General features: G+C 42.8%; 1 protein-coding gene across 2 annotated transcripts in view; it reads left to right on the top strand.

Moving 5' to 3' along the window:
* Positions 1 to 16461, top strand: part of TRAK1 (trafficking kinesin protein 1) — a 234172-nt gene that overhangs the window by 35494 nt on the left and 182217 nt on the right. For both annotated transcript variants that reach the window (XM_073630396.1, XM_073630394.1), the window contains one exon: positions 7307 to 7605. The gene's annotated coding sequence lies outside the window, so the exon portion shown is untranslated. Of the gene's footprint in view, positions 1 to 7306; positions 7606 to 16461 lie in introns of those variants that run through there.

Raw genomic sequence — 16461 nt, 5'->3', positions numbered from 1 at the left:
GTAAGTGGGTCACTTAGAAATAGCAGAATATCATCGGCAAAAGCCGCTATTTTATACGTGTGTCCTGCAATGGGAATACCTTTGATGTTCTCGTTCGATCGTAGGCAGCGTAGTAGGGGTTCTAGAGTTAGAATAAAAAGGATGGGGGACAATGGGCAACCCTGTCTTGTTCCATTCCTGATGGAGAAGGCGTCTGACAGGTGGCCGTTGACTTTGACTTTTGCTGTTGGTGTGGTGTATAGGGACATAATTAGATTGAACATTCGGTTGTGTAAACCTAGGTGGCGTAAAACCGCCCCCAGGTAGTCCCAGGCCAGCCTGTCAAACGCCTTCTCAGCATCCAGGGATAGAAAGAAGCCCCTTTGTTTTTGTTTTTGGGAAGTTAGCCAATGGTTTATGTTGATAGCTTTGATGGTGTTGTCCCTGGCCTCTCTGCCAGGAACAAATCCAACCTGGTCTTTCCCTATTATTGTAGGAAGGAGGGGAAGGAGTCGGTTTGCTAGTATTTTTGCGAATAATTTGATGTCTACGTTGAGTAGGGATATTGGTCTATAACTAGTGACTGAAGTGGCGTCCTTCCCCTCCTTCGGAATGACCGTGATATGTGCTTCAAGCAGTCTGTGAAAAGGTAGTTTGGAGGAGGTTAAGGAGTTGAAAGTCTTTAGGAACGGAGCTGAAAGGATGTCTATGAAGGTCTTATAATATGGCGCTGAAAAACCGTCGGGGCCTGGGCTTTTGCCTGTTTTTAGTTGTTTAATCGCTTTCTTAAGTTCCTCTTCGGAAATGGGGTTGTCTAAATCGCGAGCCTCTTCTCGGGGTATGGGTTTGGGGCTGAATTTTTGGAGGAAATTTGTGATAAGGGTTTTTCTGGAGGTTTGGCCTGCGGTCTTTTCGGGTTGCTGTGGTATGTTATAGAGTTCTGTGTAGTAGCGTTCGAAGTGAGATGCTATGTCTGCGGAGTTTGAGCTTGAATTACCTAACGGGTCTTTAATGGTGTGGATGTTGGTGCTAGCTTTCTTGGATTGTATTGCTCTGGCTAGTAGCTTTCCACACTTGTTCCCCTGTTCATAAAATAGCTTTTGGTTCAATGTGAATTTGCGTCGGGTTTTACGGTTGAGGATTTCCAACAGAAGTTTCCTGGTTTGAGTGAGTTCTAAGTATGTGTCTTGTGATTGGGATTGTTTGTGGAGTATTTCCAGTCTCTTTATTTTGTTGGTGAGTTCCTGAAAGGTTGTCTGTTGTGTTTTTTTCCGGTTGGCCTGAATTGTGAGAAATTCCCCTCGGATGACACATTTATGTGCCTCCCAGAGGGACAGGGGTGCTGTTTCGGAGTTATCATTTTCCCTGAAGTAGTTGTTTAAGCTGGTGCGGATGCGGTTAGTGTCAATTTCTGAGGTGAGGAGAGATGGGTCAAGACGCCATATCTTTGTGACTAAGGTTTTTCCCGGGAAGGAGAGGGAGAGGGTGATCGGGTGGTGGTCTGAGATGAGTAGGGGTTCAATGGTGGCAGATTTCAGGAAGGGGAGGTCTTTTTGGGAGAGGAAGAGGTAGTCTAGCCTAGAGTATCTATTGTGAGGTGCGGAGAAAAAGGAGTAATCTTTCCCATTCGGGTGTAGGGTGCGCCATGTGTCGTGTAAAAGGAGTTCCTGTAATTGTATCTTAACTTGTCTCAGTGCTCTATAGGGAAGTGTGGAAGATCCCGAAGAGGAATCTAGGATGGGCTGAAGTGTCACGTTGAAATCGCCTCCAAGAATCGTAGTCCCCTCTTGAAAATTTGCGAGGAGGGCAGCGATAGAACGGAAGAAGCTGACCTGGGCAGTATTGGGGCTGTATATGTTTGCCAAGGTAAACGTCCGGTTATGGACGGTTCCCTTCAAGAACACATAGCGGCCCTCTGGGTCTATTAAGGAATCTATCAGTTGCCATGGAAGATTTTTAGAGAGCAAGATTGAAACTCCTTTTGTTTTGGCTAGAGGGTTTGTAGCATGGAAAGATGTAGGGTATCTGTGGCTTGCTAGTTTAGGGGTAATGTCCGTGCGAAAGTGGGTTTCTTGCAGAAATATCACATCTGCTTTTAATTTATTCATCATGTTGAGGATTTGACTACGTTTCTCTGGGATGTTTAGTCCTTTGACATTTTGAGAGACTATTTTAAGCGTGTTGTGTTGCACAGTGGAATGTAGGGGGTCCATGATCGTTGGGTAGAGTCTAGTTGGTGTAATAGATATGGGGAGGGAGTGCAATTTGCCGAAGCGGCCGATATGGGTGGGTGTGATCTGTGAGGAGTCGTAGGCTCCTCAAAGGTGTTTGAGTGATGTAGTAGGAGAAGCTCCGGTGGAGACCAGGGAGGGGGAGAAACCCAGATATATAGAAGGGGGGGGGAGGGAGAGAGAATAGAAAAAGGGGGGGAGATAGAGGGTATGAGGGGGGTGATAAGTCAGGAGGGGATTAGTAACGGGAAGTGAGATGTACTTACCGGAGGTAAATGTAGTCCAGCTACCTTACCCTGTAATGGGTTGAAACGTTCGGTGTGGGTCAACTAGGATAGTCACTGTCCTGTTGTGTGGAGGAGTGGAAGGAGCTCGAAAAGGAGTTCGAGAGACGTTCTGTCCGTTGGAGGTCAACTTGGGTCTATTCGACTGGTATGTAGGGAGCCTGCTTACATATCAAGGGGAGAGTATGTGGTTAGAGATCTCAGATTGATGATGTGAAGGTAGAAACAATCAATAACATAGATATTTTGAAACATTGAACATTAAACTGTGGCCTTAGGAATAAACTAGCCACGATGAAAAACATGTGGAGGTCGCCACCTGGACAGTCTACATGGAGGCCTAGGAGAAGAGGTAAAGTTAAACCAACTATACATATATCTTAGATATAATACTGAAACATGTAGCAGCAATCATTTTAGGGCTAAGTTGGGTTCAGTGTAAGTTATGAGCTTGATGTACGTATTGAGGCTGTGAGGGGGCGTAAGGTGGCGTAGCCTCTGAGCGGTTAGCTCACTATAATTTGGGGGAGTAATTGACTATGGGGGGAGAAAAAATAAAATAAGGATCCATTGATGCTTACGTATAGGGGTTAGTCTGAGTGTGGTCTAGACATCGAGTTAGGATAGAGCTGTAACTCGAGCAGTTGTTCAAACCCAAAGCTGTCTATGGTAGTTTCTAGCAAAGTTTAGCATTGAGTTAGGTATGAAGTGGTCTTTATTGGGTATCTAACAGACTGTGCAGTGCTCGGCCACTGTGGCCTTGGCTTGGTTGGTTGAATACACACTACCCATCATTAGGAAGCTCACCCCCCATGGACACCTCTGGCAGATGTATAGCGAATAGGAGTGTGTCAGAAAGGGAAAGAGCCCTTGTCCATGCGGGATGAGCCCCCCCTTTTTTTTTTCTTTTTTCTCCCCTTTTTTGTCCTTTTTGTTCCCCACCCTTTTCTTTGCTTTACCCTCCCCTCCCCCCCCCCCTATAAGCAAATCAAGACATTCAAAATAAACATACTCTACATGTATCTCAGAGCGCGGTGGAATACTGTATATTCAGCATCTAACTTGTTTTGATTTCTCAGGTGCAGTTCATATCTTCGTCGCGTCGTCTTCAATCTGGAGAAGGTATCTGAAAAGAAGGGTGGGGGGGGGGGGTTGGGGTGGGTAGGGGGGTGGGGGGGAGGGGGAGAAGGGGGGATGGTGGGGGGTGCAGCAGTGGGGTTGTGAGCTGTGGTGGATGACACCATCTTGAAGGGTGGGGGTCCATCTTGAGCTGTCATTCGTGAGTTCAGTGAAGGTTAGTAGTTGTGTGAAAATGTTGGTGGCTGGTGTGGTGTCCTGTTACTCAGTCAGGCAGACTTCCACTGGTGATGTATGCGGCTTAGGTTCAGGCACTTAGTGGAGTGGATTGAATTCCGTTGGGATCTGTGGGTGGGTGGCATTTTCTCTGGAAAAATGTCTTGGAGATGGGTTGATGTGGAGTCGTGTAGCGTGGGATCTTCATGGGTTTCTCAGCTTGTGGGTGTGTGTTATTGTCTGACTGTATCTGGTGGATCCAGTATAGGCCAGGTTTGAGGTATGTTTCTGTCAGGTGAGTTGTGAGCTTCAAATGGATTGCTGTTCTGTCTTGGTTCTATGGTCCTGGAACTTGGGTTGGGGTGGCGACCTAAGAGAAACTGCAACTCTGAATATGAGTTGTAATGTTATCAAACGTTTGGTTATGGTTGATCAAAGCTGATCTGGCCGAGCCCGCCTATGGGCTGGTGACGCTGTTGGGCTTTGTCGGTCTCTGTCCAGCTGATCCCTCTGAGGAAGTGGTCTTGGGGAGGATGATCTGCGCCTTCTGATGTGGAATTCATCTCTTACCGGTATGGCCTCCATGGAGTTGGTTCTTTGGAGCTGGGTGAGGCGAAAGTCTCTATACCAGTCCGGGAGTTCGATGAGTGGTATCTGTAGAGTATTGCAGAACCCCCTGAGATCTTCCGGGACTTTCAGATTGGCAGTGCGTCCAGCATTTGTTGCAGACAGGCAGAAGGGAAATTTCCATCGATATTGGATCTCTTTTTGGCGCAGTAGGTCGAGCAGCGGGCGTAAGTCTCTTCTGTTTTGTAGGGTTATGGGGGACAAATCTTGGAAAATCTTGATTTCTGCCCCTTGATACATTAAGCTGCGGCGCTCTCTGGCTCTTCTTAGTATGTCTTCTTTCAATCTGAAATTCACCAGGCAGCAAATCACGTCTCTGGGAGGGTCTGATTCTCTGCCTCTGGGTTTGAGAGCTCTGTGTAGACGCTCGTATTCAATGGGGGTCTCGGGGGGTCTCCCTAGTAAGTCATTAAAAATTTGGATTGTGGCCTGTATTATGTGGTTTTGTTCGACGGACTCAGGTATTCCTCTTACCCTCACATTATGGCGGCGTCCGCGATTGTCCAGATCTTCCATATGCCTGTGTAGATCTCTGAGCTGGCTGTTGTGACTCTGAGATGAACGCTGCAGCTGTTGTAGAGCGGCATCATGGCGGATAGTGGTTGTTTCTATGTCATCGATCTTCATGTGCATCGATTGAATCTCCCTCCTGAGGTCTGTAAAGGCAGCAGCAAAGGATTCTTTGATGTCTGTGGCCACCGACCTGAGATCATCCATGGTAAGTGGACGGGCAGTGGATGGGCTCTCTGCACGTTGTGAGCATCTTCTGGCAGGGCTGGGGCTTGAGGCGCGTGTTCCGGAGTAGGCCGGAGATGAAGCCGGGGCCTCGCGTGATCGCGGCCGGAAGATTTCCGGGATGTTGTGTCCGGAGAGCGGATCCATGCCCCTGGGGGATCGAGACCGGGACTGGGAAGGTTTATCCTTCGATTTCCCCATATTGTTAGCAGGTAGGGGCTCCTTTAGGCTGTTTGCAGGACCTCCGTGGGACCGAGCGAGGAGATCAGGCAGCCATTCTCGTTCGGCTCCAAGCCACGCCCCCCATACATTTTTATGTAGCTACCAGGGGAGACGGGAAATACAAAAGAGTGTCACTTGAGAGACTGTTTTGTGCCTGCTGGGGCTGCTGACATTGCATTCAAGATGCTGGCGCCCAACAGCAGTCTCAGGCCTTTTGATTATCTATTCAGGTGAATAACCTAAAAAAAATACTTTAAATGAATTTATAATCTCATAGGAAGATTGTTGTTGAAATGAATTGTCTGGTGACAAGGTCTCTTTAAAGTAAATGTAAACGGTCACTGAAAGCTCATAAATGCTTAAACATGTCCTTTCAGTGAGTAGTGTTAATATATTTAACCTGCAGCTTTCATTAAAGCGGACCTTCATTCATGTTTTCAACTTTCCAACTTTCCGTCTATTAAATCTTCTGCCCTTGTTGTTTCAACTTTGGATAGTAAAACATTTTTTTTCTGCCAGTAAATACCTTATACAGCCCACTTCCTATTTCTTGTCTGGTAAAATGCCTAGGCTTATGAGATCATGCACAGCTCTCACTCTCATGAGAGTTTGCCAGGAAGGGGGGGGGGCGAATCATAAGAGGTCCAATGAGAGCTCCAGAGATGGAGGTCTGATGTCTGTGTAAATCCAGGAAGTGAACAGGCAGCTTCAGCTGCCCACAGTTAAAATGGCTGCAGCCAGACTTAGTGGAGGGAGATTTCTGCAGCATATTTGGCAAGTACAGAATCACATTATATATAAAATAATATGCAAAGTGGTTGGAGGGAAGCTTCAGAATGGCAAAGATGTTTTTATTTCAAATTATGTGAGCAGACTTCAGTTCCTCTTTAATACTTGGTGAACCCACCATTAATTTGTCCTGTTTTAGGATGACAATGCCCTGGCCCTGTATCTCCCCCCCCCCCCCCACGTGTCACCCTATCACTAGGGCTTCTGATGGGGACTATAAGTGACTGTTTCAATACACAATATGCACATATTAATAAGTCCTTAGGGCTCTTTCAAACGGGGATGGGAGGGCAGTTAAAATTAGTAGCTGAACCACGGTTTTACCAGTTCCTTGCCATCCACCTGAATTTTTACATTACAGCATGAGAGGGCTGTACCCATGCCATGGGGGCAAAGCTGTGGCCTCTATTAAATTGAGCTGTAGAGTTTGATAGGCAGTACTGCCTGGCAAACTCCCCTATTGAGATCACTGGGGCTACACCTCAGCTGCAAGCTAAACGCTTGGCTTACAGTTGTGACGTTGTCCCGCAGTGTGAAATTGCTGTTCGTAAATAAAAAAATAAAACTAAATGGGCATTAGGTGGCAGCAATAGCGCCTCCAGAATGCCTGACAGCAACTGCTTTACCGTCCTCTAAAAAATGCAGTTCACTGCGGTTCACTTTTCAGAGGGCAGTAAGCTTACCACCTCTCTAAAAGATCCCTTACAGGATCTTTAGAAATCAGCTACCCTCGCAGTGGAAAAGCCTGTCCCCTGCCAGCATGGTGTAGTGAAGAACCTTTCCGCTCTGTGTGGAAGCAGTGATCTCTCAGCAGAGGTCCAACACACCCTCTACTCTTGACCCCTGTAGATTGGACAGTTCTAGGTTTGCCTCACCAGGGGGTGTATTGGACATCAGCATAGTGCTCACTGCTTCCACACAAAGAGCATTTTTCTGAAGAAAACATACTGCACACCTTTTGTTTTGATACACCTGGAATGCATTTAGCCACTTTCATGTAAAAGTTTAGTTTGGCTTTAAAACCCAGCCTTTATGCCATAAAATGCCTACTTTGAAGTCATGCATTGTGTCATTGTGAATTATGCTGTTGCCACAGTATATTAACTCATAGGTAATTTCTATCTTTTTCTTTTTTCTGTTTTACAGCTATCTGGCAGCTGGTGGTTCCACAATCAAGTCTGTATTCGTTTATGGAGCACTAGACCTGGGTTCCAACACTGCTTCACCCGATGGCAGCTTGCACATCCCCGTGAAACCTGCCAAGCTGGACCCCACAGCTGTGCACCACGACACCTTGGCCGTCACCGTGCCCGTTCCTGAAGAGAGTGACCATGCAGTCCTAGCCTGTTCCACAGGCATTCATGAAGAGCACTATGTAAGCGAAGCTGTGCTTGTTGAAGATGTGCTGGATCCAAGAGAATACAGAGATGCCGGCACCATTACAGGTATGTTATCGGCTATCTGCGCACTGCTGTAAGCTGTCAACAATGCAGAACCGTCACAGGGGTCCACTGCATGCAGTACCTTGGAAGAGACCCTACTACCAGTTCTTCTACTCTACCAAACATTTTTTTTTTTTTTCACGTTCTTTTTTCAGTAACTGGAAATTGTTTTTATACTAGATATAAAATTGTAAATATTTAAAAAAAAATGAAATCTTTTTAAGGCTTTGAATAGAGAAGGCACTGGTAAGGCTGGGTTACACTTTTACATTGCAATAAGGTGGGCCGAGTTCTTTATTGCCTTGCCAGTGCACTGCCATGTGTTGTGGTGTGCCATATTCCAAAAAATAACACAAGTCTTTTTTGTTGTGTTAGGCATCTCATTCATTTTTATAACTGAATACAGTTGTGTGTGAGGCCTCATTCACAGGGTTGTAAAAATGTTACTGATGTATTACACATGTGTTTTCTAGGAGAAAGGTTCCTGTGTAGTGATCAGTAAAATACGTGCCTATAGATAAGTTTAAACGTGCAAAGATGGGCAGGCGTACATAATATGTTTTTATGAGAAGTTATTTTTATTTTTATTTTTTTTTACTTAATTTATGCACTTACAAACACAATGTTAAAGCGGTAATAAACTGCATTTAAAAATAAAAAAAGGCGCCGGGCAGTATGTCCTAATGTGCTAGTATGCGTCACATACTGGTACATTATGACCAAATTACCTGAAAAGTAAGCCCTCCAGTGGCACGCTGTCACCGCTGAAGGCACTTCCATCTTCACCCGTCTTCTTTCCGGGTTCGCGGGTTTCAGTGATATGAATGAGCGAGCCGGCGATGACATCGATCCCCCGCAGGAGTCGCTGTTTACGGCCCGGCTCTGAAGGAACGGCACGGGTATGCAGCCTGTTGTATACCTTTCAGCATTCCTGCCTTCTGGGAGTGTCCCCTGCTTTGTGATGCATCTTCTTCAAACCCCTACATCATCACTTAACACAGCAATGATGAAGAAACTGACCGAGGCTGCAGCACTAAAAGGGGACAGGCCACTGTTTAGATGAGTATACTACTACTACTACTACTACTTATTCTGGAGAATACTGGCCATTTTGTTATTTGGGAACCTGACGAGGTCTTTTAACTGCTTTATTCAGCAGGTGTTCGTTTTTTAGAAGTTAAAGTAGAACTATAGGCAAAACTTTTTTTAAAATTTTGGATAGAGTAAGACCCGGTTCACACAGGGGCGACTTGTCAGGCGACTTGGCCGCCTGACAAGTCGTGTTCCGTTCTGTACATAGGAACCGTTCTAATAGGAGCGACTCAAGTCGCTCTGACTTAGAAAAAGGTTCCTCTACTACTTTTGGGGCGACTTCAGGAGACTTGCATTGACTTCTATACAGAAGTCATTTTGCAAGCCGCTGCTGAAGTCGTGTGCAGGTCGCCTCTGAGTCGCGCTTCAAGTCGTGCCGCCCCTGTGTGAACTGGCTCTAAGGGAGGGTAATAGACTGTCAGATTTTTTTTTTTCACCATCTGTTTCCCCTTCACTTCCTGTCCTATAACCAAAACAGGAAGCGAGAGGAAATCCCTGCAAATTAAGGGAATTCCTTGGGGAACCCCAGGTTACCAGAACTAGTGTCCCCATTGGAAGATTTCCCCTCTCTTAATTTTCTGGGGACAACCCAAAATTTGGGATTTTCTTTTACTTTCAATGATAATGGTAAATAGGACAAATAGAGAGGGGGAATCTCCTTAACAAAGGCACAGACAACAAAAAACACCTGACAAGCATTTTAATCCCTCTCCACTCTATCCAAAACTAAAAACAAAGTTTTGCCTTTAGTTATACTTTAGAAAAAAAATGATAGTAGCATTATTGGTAGAAAATCTAGAATTTTGAAGCAGTATAGTGGAAAGACCATTATTTTGCCAAAATTTCTATTAAAAAAATGCAAAAAAAAAAATAATAGGCAGCCCAGATTAACCCAAACACCTTCCCTGTTTTGTCCACATTTGGAGCAAGGTGCATTTTACTAATACCTGCTCTTCTAGGGGGCCCTTCAGGAGTGTGTAGCTAATATAGAGATACATTATAACAGTGTTTCTCAACTCCAGTCCTCAAGGCGCCCCAACAGGTCATGTTTTCACAATTTCCCTCAGATGAAATGGCTGTGGTAATTACTAATGCAGTGAAACTGATCAAATCACCTGTGCAAAATAATGGAAAGCCTGAAAACATGACCTGCTGGGGCGCCTTGAGGACTGGAGTTGAGAAACAATGCATTATAAGATGGATTTGGAATTTGATCTTATTCAGTTAGTCACTAAACTTCAGTGGACATTGGAATTCTCTGGGGGAAGCCAGGATGACTGCAAACCTTAACCTTTGACTTGTGAAGAGAGTGCGAAGCACATTACACCTGAGATTAGACTAAGAAAAATTCAGTTGCTGCTGTCTTTATAATATTAGTGCATGTGCATAATTTATTATTACACCAACCAAGGCAGGTCACTGTACGAGATGATTCCCAAACATAGCTTTTTAATTTTTGTCATGGCAATTCTTAACGTTATAGCGGATAGCTAATAGATCAGAAAATAGGACAATACTGCCTTCTAGTGGTTGTCCTGAATTATGCACAACTGCCTGATCTACTTTGTTGCTACTATACATTTTATTTAGTTAGACTTATTATTTGAATGGGTTGAAGTAGTATTCTGGCCTCATAATTTGCAGCGGAATGTTATAATGACTATACTTTGTTTAGTTGCTAGAAACTATCATACCCTCATTCCTCAAACAAATTTGCCCCTTCCTGCTACCCCTTCATTGTCCATGCTATGGTATTTTTATATGAGCAAAGAGTGAGGTTTGGAAGTCCACAAATCTGCTTTATTTCGCATGGGCAATTTTTAGTGATCAAGTGAAGTGATCAGGCATCAGAGTTCATCTTGTCAACCCCATTCAGGGCCATCTTGAAACTGTATGAAGAAGCAGAAAAAATAAAACTTGTAGCATAGGCACTATGACTATAGGATACCAATGCACTAAAAATGCTTGGCAACTGCCCCTGGAGGTGTCAGAGTAGCACCCAAATGTAACATGCAGATACTGATCATCTCATGGTCCCAGAATGAGCACATCTTGCGGCCACTACCCTGACTACTATATAGGATGGACCAACATGGAGCATTTCATTCTGGTATGTGGGGTTAAGCTGTCATCTTTCAATTAAAAGGAAGGCTTTGTGAGTCAGATTTGTGGGAGCTGTGGAGTAATTTTAAAGCACAGTTATAAACGGGCCTTTTGTCAGTCCTGGCATCTTGAAAAATAATATGTATTGAAATCAATGTTTTTGCTTTGTTATATTAAAACTGACCCTTGTGAGCACCCCTGCCAGTGGTAAATGGTTTGTCCCAACCCTCTTAACTCCTTGCTGGACAGCTTGATATGTTAAAGGACGTGGAAAAATAACCGATCTAGTGGCCAGATCACCAGGTAATGTTACGGGGGGAGTCAGAAAAACAGAGACTGCTGTTGTAATACTACTGACATACTGCATCATATATGTCAATTTTTATTTTGCCCATAGTTCCATCTAGATGGTTCCATCTTAATGCATCCCTCTCAGGGTTTTTGTGAGCCCGGGAGGGTCAGGAGGAGAGTCCAGCTCTTTAGAAGAAGGCAGAATGTCCTAGTTTATGGCAGGTTGTGGCTGGACGGGGCAGAATAGTTTATCGAGTGGTACCAGTGCTTGGGGCCCTGTAGTTCAGGAACGAAGGGCCAACCACAGCCAGCCAAAGACTTTGACAGACTATCTCCAGCGGGGCTGAATGCTGCATCTTTCCCTCCAGGGTGCACTAAAACGACAGGAGTGACACATTTCTCCTAGACAGTACCCTGTCTGCAAGGGGCCTTATAGTTAGGTTATGAGTTAGTTTTAAGGGTTAGGGTGCTAAATGATCTTTCTCTTGAAAGATTTTTCAACATACATCCCTGTTCATGGACTTTCATGGCCTGTGAAGGAAAGTGAGGAGTGAGTAGTGGTGGCCTGAGAACCCCACCCCCGCCAATGAAAAGTTCATCCCCAGAGGTGGCAGGTTGAGGAGTCCCGCTCTGGTTGGGGGAGACCTGAAGTAATCATAACCAGTTTGCTTGGAAAGATTTTTTTTTTTTTTTAATTTCTCTAGGCTTGTTGGGTGCTAAATACCTGAGATTCATACAGTTTGTCGTTGTAATGCCTATGCTCAAAAGTCCACAAACTAAATGTAGCATCTCCAGGATCCCAGATCCTGTAGAGACAGCTACATCCTGGCCGGGACATTTTTCTGACAATTGGGGAACCTACTGATTAAATATTACATTCATTAATAATATTTAAAACAGTTGTTACCTGTTTACTTGTGCTATTTTGTTAGTTTCTGTTTGACAATTTACCGATCTTTCATTTATTGTGCAAATATTAGACATGTTAGTCCTATTTCAGGCAGGACGTTAAACGTTTTAACAGTGGTTATGTAATAAATGACTATGTGGAGGCTCTAAGTCTGTCAGTATTTCCCAATCCTGAACTTTGCTATTTTGAGTTTTTTAGAGGAAGTCACATAGTTTGTTATCAGAATGCACAGCTACAGGTATGTGTGCCTACTATGGTTTTTCATGCTGCCTGGGTTTTAGAATGTCTAATGGGAAATTATTTTTGCAATGACACATTGGGGGGATTTACTAAAATGGGACCATGCAAAATCTGGTGCAGCTCTGTAAAGAAACCAATCAGTTTCTCAGTTTTATTGTGAAAAATTGAACAAGCTGAAGTTAGAAGCTGATTGCTTAGCATGCATATTTGCACCAGATTCTTAGTGTTCCAGTTTTAGTAATTCTCCCCCATTGGGGTTGCTTTACTAAAGGCAAATGGTGCACCTTGCAAGTGCAGTGGCTCCAGAGCTTAGTAAATGAGATGAAGCTTCAGCTTCACTTTACAAAAATTCCCACTTACAGGCAAGGAAAATTAAAAAAAGGCATTTTTGCTTGCACATGACTGGATGATGGAAGTCAGAGTGCACAGCGTTTAGTAAATTGGCACCATTGTCCCATTACTTACAGCACTAGTAAAGTTATGTGTATTTTTTCAATTTATGTGCATATTTCTATTTTTAAAATGTTTTTGTAGAATTGAAATCATTGCATTCTATAGATTGTGAACACCAATATAAACAACGCTGTCCACACCCAATGGAGCAGTCTCTGTGATTTCATTTCACTTTGTAACTGTGGCCTGACTTCATGGCTAATCCTTGTCAGCTGCCATTCCATATTTCAATGATAGTGCCTTGCAAATCACTGACATAAAAGCCGGGATCTTGGGTTGTTTGATTTTGGGAAGGACTTTAGCTTTCAAAAATTTCAAATGGTGTACAAATTCACTTTCATATTGTTTTCCAGCTCCAAGGGGGCACTGTACCTAACAAAGAAAGAACAAAAAAAAATCACTTGTTCTTGCCTACTTATATAATTTATACCGTTCATTTGGATAATGTCTTATAGACTTGGGTCTACGACTTCTAATTTTTCCATTTCTGAGACGGCTTCTTTCTGTAGGGCTTTTGGTTGTTTGTATTTGTTTTTTTAATGGGGAGGGTTGATATTTTGTACACCTACTTATTTTTTGTTACATTTCGGAATATAAGGAAGTATTTTTTGTTTTTCGTTTGGATTTTGCTACATTTTATGTCTTTGCCTTTTATTGACAAAAGGAGACAAAGAATGTACTTGGCAGGAGCTCTGCTAGCATTCTGAAAGACCTGGGGCATCCTTGGACATGTCAAAGGGAGTAAATGGTGCAAGTAGTAAGTGTGGCCAAATTCGGCTTACAGTGGGAGGAACTTAAAAGTAGCATGGTTTATATCAAGCAAAGGTACACCTATTCCTCAGCTTAATGCATAGAAAATGAGGCCCCGGTACAGTGAATGAGGGTGCAGCTCAGTCCCCAATTATGAGACCTCTCAACCAAAGAAATGGCCTGTGGTACTTCTGAGAAGCTGCACCAAACACCATTAACTCTCTAATGAATCATCAAAAAATAAATAAAAGATGGGTGGACTCAATTGATTAATCGGCTCTTTTTTCTGTCGTCACTTTTCTATGTTTCTACTTAAAAAAAAATCTAACTTTTATTCACATCACAAAAATAAAACCATGAATAAAATTCCATGAAAAATAACAGGGCATAGTAGATGATTTCATAATACCGTGTATAGATATCAAGATAGCCAGTTGGTATCCTAGCACTTGACGCAATTCGTAAAACAACGTTAACTTCTTCAGGAGTAAATTATATTTCATAGGATATCTATGGAGAGGCCATGTCAGTAACTACAAAACTGAACAGTTTGTTTCCCCATATACTGTTAAGTTTTGTAATTACTGACATCGCCTTTCCAGTGAGATCCTATGAAACATCATTACTTCCTTAAGAAGTGAACATTGTTTGACAAAACGTGTCGAGTGCTAGGATACCAATCGTCTATCGTGATATCTATTCATGATATTATATAATCCTCTACTATGCTCTGTTATGTTTCATGGAAGTTTACCCACAATTTTCATTTTTGTATGTGAATAAAAGTTAGACTTTTTTTTAAGTAATTGTTGATTCATTGGTGTTTGATGCAGCTTCTCAAAAGCCCCTCTGGCAATTCCTTTGGTTGAGAGGTCCTCTATTCTTCAGCATAAAAATTGATAGAGGGAACAAATGAAAACAACAGTACTACCAATGTATCAGTATATTTTTAGTGAACGTTATTGTTATGAATATTGTATATGCTGTTAAGTATATTATAAGAAAAGCTTGATATACAGATACTTAAAGTGGTTATACTTTTTAAATAAAAATACCCCTATAATAAACAAGCTTAATGTATTCTAGTAAAGTTGGTCTGTAAACTAAGGTCTGTTTTGTTAGTTTATAGCAGTAGTTTATTATTTTATAAACTTACAGCAGGCCGTGGCCATCTTAAGTATGGACATCTGAAGCCAGACTGTATTTCTTCCTGGATCTCATCCTTGCAGATCTCGCACATGCTCAATGCAGCACAAGCAGTGTAATAGGTTTCAGGTCAGGTTTCCATAGCAACGGCAGGGTCAGAGGAAGTTGCCGCCCCTTCCCAGAAGGCATTGCAAACAGGAAATGATGCGATGGGCCGCGGCCAGGGAGGAGGAAGTGAAAAATGAATACAGCAGATATACAGTAGGTGCTGAGAAAAAAAAATTTAAAAATATCCAATTCGTTTACAGTGCACAGTTTAGTGAGGGATGCTGAAGAGTTGTAAAAGTGGGTGGAACTCCAATTTAAGCGATTACACAATTAAATATATGTACTGTATATCATATATACTGTATGTCAAGCCAAAAATGTTTTGTTTTCTAGCTTTGAATAGAGTGGAGAAGTATTACATCTCCTGTTGGTTTTTTATTGCAGTCTGGGATTCCGTTAAAGAGATTTACATTTCCTGTCCTGATAACAACAATTTCACTGGACAGTTGAAGGGTAGTAGGGGAAATCTGCAGTAGGGACACAGCAATAAAAATTCCCTACTATACTACTAAAACATTTTTATTTGAGTTTGTATATCTACTGGAGGGCTCTGTACACTTCCAAACTGTTAAAGCATTGTCAGAAAGACAGGAAGTGAGGATACATTTCTCTTATGTAGAAGTAAAAACCTAGGTTTCCATCCAAAACTAAGACAAAACATTTTAGCTGGACATAGACTTTTTTTTTTTTAACATTGCTTATTGTATGAGATTTAAAAGTACAGGCCACAATCATTTGTAATGTAAAAAGAAAGGTACAGAGGAACTAGTACTGTTTGTCCCTATTTATTTATCTATCATTAAAGTATATCTAGAGCCCACCCATTTTTTTTTTTAAATGTTGGATTGAGTATGAATGGTTAAATTCTATGTTAGGCTTTTTGGGTTTGTTTTTGCCACCCTTATACCATTGGAGAGACATCCCTTTGCTTCCTCGTTTTGTGGATGCAATAGTTGTCTACAAGTAAATCCCCTTTAAGACTGTTGTCACTGGAACAATTGTCCCCAAGATTTCCCTTCTATTCCTATTCTAAGCGCTGCGCAAACTGTTGGCACTATATAATTCCTTTATAATAGTAATAATAATCTGGTGGTTACAAAAGTATTTCCATTTTCTCTCATTTTGTCCTGAAGACCACTGTCAGCTGGACTGAACCCCCTCGGTGGTGACAAAGGCAGCAATAAAACCTGACAGAAGTTCTGACCACTCTATCCAAAGCAACAGGCTTTAGATCATTTGTTTCACTTTAATGTAATGTATTTTTTCCTTAAAGAGGAGGGCCAGTCAAAAAAAAAAAAAAAATTAAAAGTCAGCAGCTACAAATACTGCAGCTGCCGACTTTTAATTGGACACTTACCTGTCCAAGGGTCCAGCGATGCGGGGGATCGAAGTCCCGCTGGCATTGCAACTGTGGGTGCTGGGCTGTGGCTTCACAGTCTGGCACCCACTGCACATGCGCGAGCGGCGCAGCGCTCCGTGATTGGCCGCTCAGTCACCTGGGACCTGTAATGGGTCCCAGATGATTGACAGGAGGGAGGGAGCAGAGCTGAGCCCTTCCTGTGCCGAGGGGGAAGTGATGTCACCAGCCCAGGCCCTGATAGAGGCAGACTACGAGGGACCCCCTAGCAACAGGCATTTGGAGGTGAGTAAAAAAAATAAAAAATATCCAATTTTTTTTTGTATTTTTTTTAAGGATTTTTCATGTAGTTTTTTTTTTTTGGGTGGAACCCCACTTTAATAATCCATTCCTTAATAATCCAATACAT

This window comes from Aquarana catesbeiana, linkage group LG05 (assembly GCF_042186555.1).
Source record: "Aquarana catesbeiana isolate 2022-GZ linkage group LG05, ASM4218655v1, whole genome shotgun sequence".
Taxonomy (NCBI): domain Eukaryota; kingdom Metazoa; phylum Chordata; class Amphibia; order Anura; family Ranidae; genus Aquarana; species Aquarana catesbeiana.
Note: the sequence above shows the minus strand (reverse complement) of the source record. Positions and strands in the feature narration are given on the sequence as shown.